This window comes from Anabrus simplex, chromosome 10 (assembly GCF_040414725.1).
Source record: "Anabrus simplex isolate iqAnaSimp1 chromosome 10, ASM4041472v1, whole genome shotgun sequence".
NCBI classification, from domain to species: domain Eukaryota; kingdom Metazoa; phylum Arthropoda; class Insecta; order Orthoptera; family Tettigoniidae; genus Anabrus; species Anabrus simplex.
In genome coordinates, this window is record NC_090274.1 from 55,024,993 (window position 1) to 55,031,044 (window position 6,052).

Sequence of the window (6,052 nt, forward strand, 5' to 3'; positions counted from 1 at the left end):
TGATGTGATGCTAGTGTTATTTTTGTCATAGTTCTTAATCTGAAATAAGGATTGCCAGTCCCGCTTGCCTTCTGGTCACTCCCTTCCTGTCCGGGTCCATGGCTAAAGGGTTAGTGTGCTGGCCTTTGGTCACAGGGGTCCCAGGTTTGATTTCCGGCAGGGTCAGGAATTTTAACCATCATTGGTTAATTTCGCTGGCACGGGGGCTGGGTGTATGTGTCGTCTTCATCTTCCTTCCATCCTCATCATGACGCTCAGGTTACCTACGGGCGTCAAATCAAAAGACCTGCACCTGGTGAGCCGAACATGTCCTCGGACACTCCTGGCACTAAAAGCCATATGCCATTTCATTTTACTCCCTTCCTCCATGGCTTTGTAAGTTAGTAAGTGTTTTGTGTTGAGTGCAAGGGTATCTAGTTGGAGGCATTACAAACTATCTCTGATAGAGCATGGCCAACTTGATGCATTGCTCTAGCTATCTCCCAGGAGCGCAGCGACGGATCGAGTCGGCCGTGGACAGAGACATTCATGCACAACATATATATTTCAAAGTATAAGATCTTCAAAGGCTTATGAAGACATTCAGAACAATTCTCTTCACTACATAGTATCTTACTTTATGTAAGTTGTACTTGACTATGGAACGGCATATGTTTATTTAACTTTACAAAGGAAAAATTAAATGTAATAGAAGGCGCAATGGCCTTAACTATGCCAATAAAGACTATCTATCTATCTATCTATCTATCTATCTATCTATCTATCTATCTATCTATTAATTCAACACAAAACATAATTCCATTATTAGATGTAGCAATAACATTCAAACATGTTTTGACTCGTTTGAGCCGTCTTCAGTGAAAATATAGGGGGGGTGGGGGGTGGGGTTAAAGTAATCTACATAATACAAGCTAAAAATTGCTGAAATTATGATGAAGGAACAAAAGAAAAAACAAAAGAGACATGATGGAAATAAAAAAATATCAATATACAATATTTCTATCGCTAGATGGAGCAATAGATAACGCTCTGAGACAAATTCAGTGAAGACACATAATTGATCCAAAAAGTGTGCTAAAACTAAGAAGAAAAGAAAATCAATGATACAGAAGGAAAAGATTCAATAAGTCTAATGGTGAGTTTGCAGACCTCTTAGTCTAAAAATTTTAGTTTGATAAACAATTAAAAAACAAGATGAAATCACTGTTGAAAATTGAGGTTGACAGTCTGTCTTTGCAGAAACACCATCACCACAAATGGCTAGAGGGGAGCAAAATAAGCTTGAGAAACCAAGTTTGAGAGTGGAAACCTTGCCAGGTAAAATGTATGTGATAAGGGATGGAAAAACGCCGATGAATTTAAAGTTTTAAAATAGCAGCATTCTCAGTTTCTTCTCAATTTAGCGGTCCTGTTCTCGAAGATTGTTTCCATTGATCGCTAAGAGTATTTGCCTTATTTTAAATGATTGGGAAGGCAGTGACAACATTGAGAAGCTGTGTTAGAGAAGAAACAGGTGAATGGTAAAATGTGTTTAATTCAGCACTGATAGCTTTGCGCTTTGTTTTTGTGCTGTTATCTATGTAATGTGCCTGATGAAAAACAATGAGGGACATAGATGTCCTTCCGACACATATTTGCATTCAAAGTAAGACATTTTGTGACCAACTATAATAACATATCAATCCCTTTGAAGTACACAGGAATCTCGTTTATCCAGATTAAGTGGGACCGGAACTGATCTGTATTATTGAAAATCCAGATAAACCGGAAAACTAAAAAACAAATACAGTACACGTTATATATTAACATAAGTTTTACAGTAATATCTTTATTCAGTTGTACAAAAAAATATAAGAATACTTTTCTTACATCTACGACTCTGTTTATGCACTAAAATAATGTGTGAGCTTTTCAAGTTTTACAATTATATAGCATTTGCGTGCAGCACGATCACAAAATGTTTTACTAACATCAGTTCTCCCAGTGTGCTTCAGTCTGGGATTCTAAATATGCCATCAGTTTATCGAGCTGCATTTTTGCATCTCCATGAGTCACTTTTTCTTCTGATGGAGTGCCGGTTGCATCTTCGAATTCATCATCACTCTCGTCATTACGTACCGAGGAACAAGAGGCAATAATTTATTCATCTGTCATTATGCCATAGAATGAATTACAGTAATTTTTCAACCAGTCATTTACGTTGTTCACATCTACATCCAAGCATTCAGGAATGCGTACAAATGTGTCAAGGAACTCGGAAAAGTCCACGGTTTCCAATTCTCAATTCCAGGCGAATGCCGGGACGGTACCTTTGATAGACCATGGCCGACTTACTTCCATTTGTTGTCCTTGGCGGAAAAGACATTCAAGAAGAATCGACCATGTAAAAGAAATAGTCTACTGTACAAGTAAAAATAAATTTTTATAATTTTTGATCTGAATAAACTGGAGATCTGGACTAATGAGGGCCGGATAAATGATGTTCTTGCGTAATATATCATTTTTTATGCAATTGTGTGACTAATCAAAGTATTTTCTGATCCATACTGGACTGAAGACAGTAAAACATAATTACACTCATAGTTACCTAGGAATTAAGTTAATTGAAATCCGTACACAAACAGGTGCCTCGTACTATGGTCTCCCTTCAAATGACACAAATCTTTTGCCTTTTACTAAAGATTTCCGTGGAGGGGGACAATATATTGATGGGTCTTAAACTAATTATTGTGATGTTTTAACCATAGTGTTAAGCCACCATACTTAAGACAAAGACAAAGTCACCGCTGTACAGGCCATGAAGGCCCTTGGAGGAGTGGAAGGTAAAGGCCTCCACCATTGTTAACCGCGGCACGTGATGGGGTAGAGTGGTTAGCTCTATGCCCGGCTGCCTTTGCCTGCAGGATTTAACCTGGTACTCATTTTTGGTGTAGGCTGAGTGAACCTCAGGACCATATGCACCTCAAGAAGTGGAAATTTCGTTTCTTAAATTTACGACTTCCTGACGGGGATTCGAACCCACGTCCTTCCGGGCGAACCGAGCATGCCTTTACCGCCTCGGCCAGGCAGCCCCTAAGCCACCATACTAATAGAAACAAAGATATGCAGACTTTTACATAGACAACGTTGCAAGTCCTTGTACTGGAAAATCTGTCCTATCTATTATAAGAGTTTCAACATCGGATAAAGTCACGCTCACAGGTTTTCATCTCAGCATCCGTCCGTTCAATGCATGTGCAATCTGCATTGCTCCAGTTACAGGTACATCTTAACTTATGAATTTTATTATGGTCCGTATTGACAATTGATCACTATCAAAGGGTAGAGAAGGGTCCACTTATTCAATACCATTAGCTTGTATAGTGTCCTATATAACTGGGACTAATTTCGACCCCACATACATTGGGTCATCTTCAACCACGATCCAGTTGGAAAACATATGCTCACATACAACCAGTAATAAAGAAAACAATCTGGTATGTCTCAATTTAAAATTCAAATTTAAAACATTGATGAAATTGGACACACATCCAAAATTGAAACCAAATGACATATCAAAACTGCTGCAGTTGGTGCTGAACTTTGTTGTCACTCATACAGTATCCAGTCATTCCTGAGTTGATCTGGTAGTTGGCATTCCCCATCTGTATGGACGAGCCACTTGATTTATAAATTATGTTTTGGTCAGTAGTAATACGGGTAATGGTTTGTTTGTAGCATAATTTGCCAACAGTTTATATTTGGCCAACATTTTGCTAATTCTTATATTTATCTTTAAATTACTGATAATACTATAGAAGTTTTGAAGTCTCCGTGGCTTAGATGGCAGCACGTCGGCCTCTTACTGCTGGATACCATGGTTCAAATCCCGGGTCATTCCATGTGAGATTTGTGCTGGACAAAGCAGAGGCAGGATAGGTTTTTCTGCGGGTACTCCAGTTTTCTCCGTCATCTTTCATTCCAGCAACACACTCCATTCTCATTTCGTAGCATCTATCAGTCATTTGGTCATTAATATATCACTTTGGGAGTGGCGACCCCATCATACTAATAGCCTACATATGGTTCATTCATTACATCCCTGACCCGGTCAAAGACTGGAAAACAGGCTGCAGGTTTTCATTATTTCATTTTTCACTATAGAAGTTTTATGGAACAGGACATACAATCTAGTGTTGAATGAGCACTGCCGAATTACTATTATTCCACCTCTATGGTGTAGTGGTTAGTGTGATTAGCTGCCACCCCCGGAGGTCCGGGTTCAATTCCCGGCTCTGCCACAAAGTTTGAGAAGTGGTACGAGGGCTGGAATGGGGTCCATTCAGCCTCAGAAGTTCAACAACTGAGTAGAGGGGGTTCGATTCCCACCTGAGTCATCTTTCCATGGTTTTCCATTTCTCCTCCAGGTAAATGCTGGGATGGTACCTAACTTGAGGCCACTTAAGGAGCGCTGCGACGTAAAGCAAATTGTAAAAACTCAGTGCAAAAAAGGGGAAGGCCCCGGACAATATCAAAATTTAACCTCATGAAAATGCAGGTTGAGGTATTTTAGAATGATTAATACTTGATGGAAAGCAAACTATTGTTTTATTAGGTGCTTTTTCAACAATAATGAATGAGTACAAAGTCCATATAAATCCACACACAATCAAAATAAAATCCATATAAAATGTAAAGGTGTGCTTTAATACTGACAAGTAAGAGATTTTAATTTTAAATACATGTGAATTTAAAGGACGGAAGCTAAAGAAATACAGTCTGCGTCTCTCAAATCTTAAGGTAAAAACATGATAGTCTAGTTTTCTTGTAGTAGAATGAAAGCAAACTGAGTTTTATAAAAAAGCAAATTTTCTGAGATTTGGCATTTATTATTATTATCATAATAAAACAGAAAATGAAAATAATGGGGACGGGGTTTCTAAACCTCCGTACGGCCGTTGGCTACGTCCCTGACCGGGGTTAGAACTTAGAACCCCATTCCATGGGATTTTTACAGAAGAAAAAAAAAAAAAAAGAGAAACTGTATTTGCTAAAACCCCTACCCCATTGGTCGATCCTGGTTACGCTACTGTGCCTTGCCTAAGGTGCAGCATGTAATTATCTGTAATGAACTCTTGATTTATTGCGAAATATTTACCTTCCTTTGAGAACTTATTTATTTCTATTTGTGTGTGTGTGTGTGTGGTATTAGTAAACTCGTTATAATTCATGTGTGCATTTTCCGGGCTTGGAGACATGAATTGTAAAAACAATACACGACACTTACGGATTTCGCCTTGCTAAAATGGGAGACAATTCGACGGTGGCGCTCCTAGTGACTTGACCTGAACAAATTGCGCTAAATTCAAATATCAATGGAAATGTATATACGGAAATGGATAAATAAATTACGTCTAGAAAGAAAGTGGTATTGAGATATTAACTTCGAAGTTGCTAAAGCAATTCTGGATAAATGAGTGAAGAATTATTTAAAAGGTTATTATTCAAAGACTGAAATTAGACATATAAACAAGGTGTGAAATTGACTGCTGTGAAATGGCTTGATCTTTCATTTATGCATTACTTTTTTAGCTTTAGCATACCTGCCTGAAATCTTACGGTTGGATTTGTCTTTTTCCTCATTTAAAAACATTGTATCATCACATTAAGACATTTGTCAATAAAAATATCGGCACATTCCTTACACATATGATGCAATGAATTAACATTTAATAGCTGGACAATTTTCCTCTTAACATGAAGCCTACTAACAGAAAGAAAATCTATAAAATCCCGGCTTTAATCTGAGAAGAGGGATAAAAGAAAGAAAAGTTTGAAAATGTTGTGGATAGTGATGCTTTGAGGAATATTTACGTACAATTAGAGTAAAAATGTAACATACCCTTGGCTGTATAGTCGAGGATTTTTAATGTCGCTGGGCTGGAAATGATCTGAACAGATCTTATAATTCTTATACAAGCGTAACGTCCCTTCTTTCTTGTACACTTTATCCAAATCGCTTCTGTGACATTTCAAAATCCACAGATCACACCTACAACACCACATCGGTATT

The 6,052-nt window shown here is 38.0% G+C and overlaps 1 non-coding gene across 1 annotated transcript; it reads left to right on the top strand.

Annotated features, from left to right (window-relative positions):
• The first annotated feature begins 2,631 nt into the window (after positions 1-2,631).
• LOC136882502 (U5 spliceosomal RNA) lies at positions 2,632-2,750 on the top strand. The gene has a single exon (XR_010861204.2). It is a non-coding gene; the product is annotated as a U5 spliceosomal RNA (small nuclear RNA).
• Positions 2,751-6,052: the final 3,302 nt, after the last annotated feature.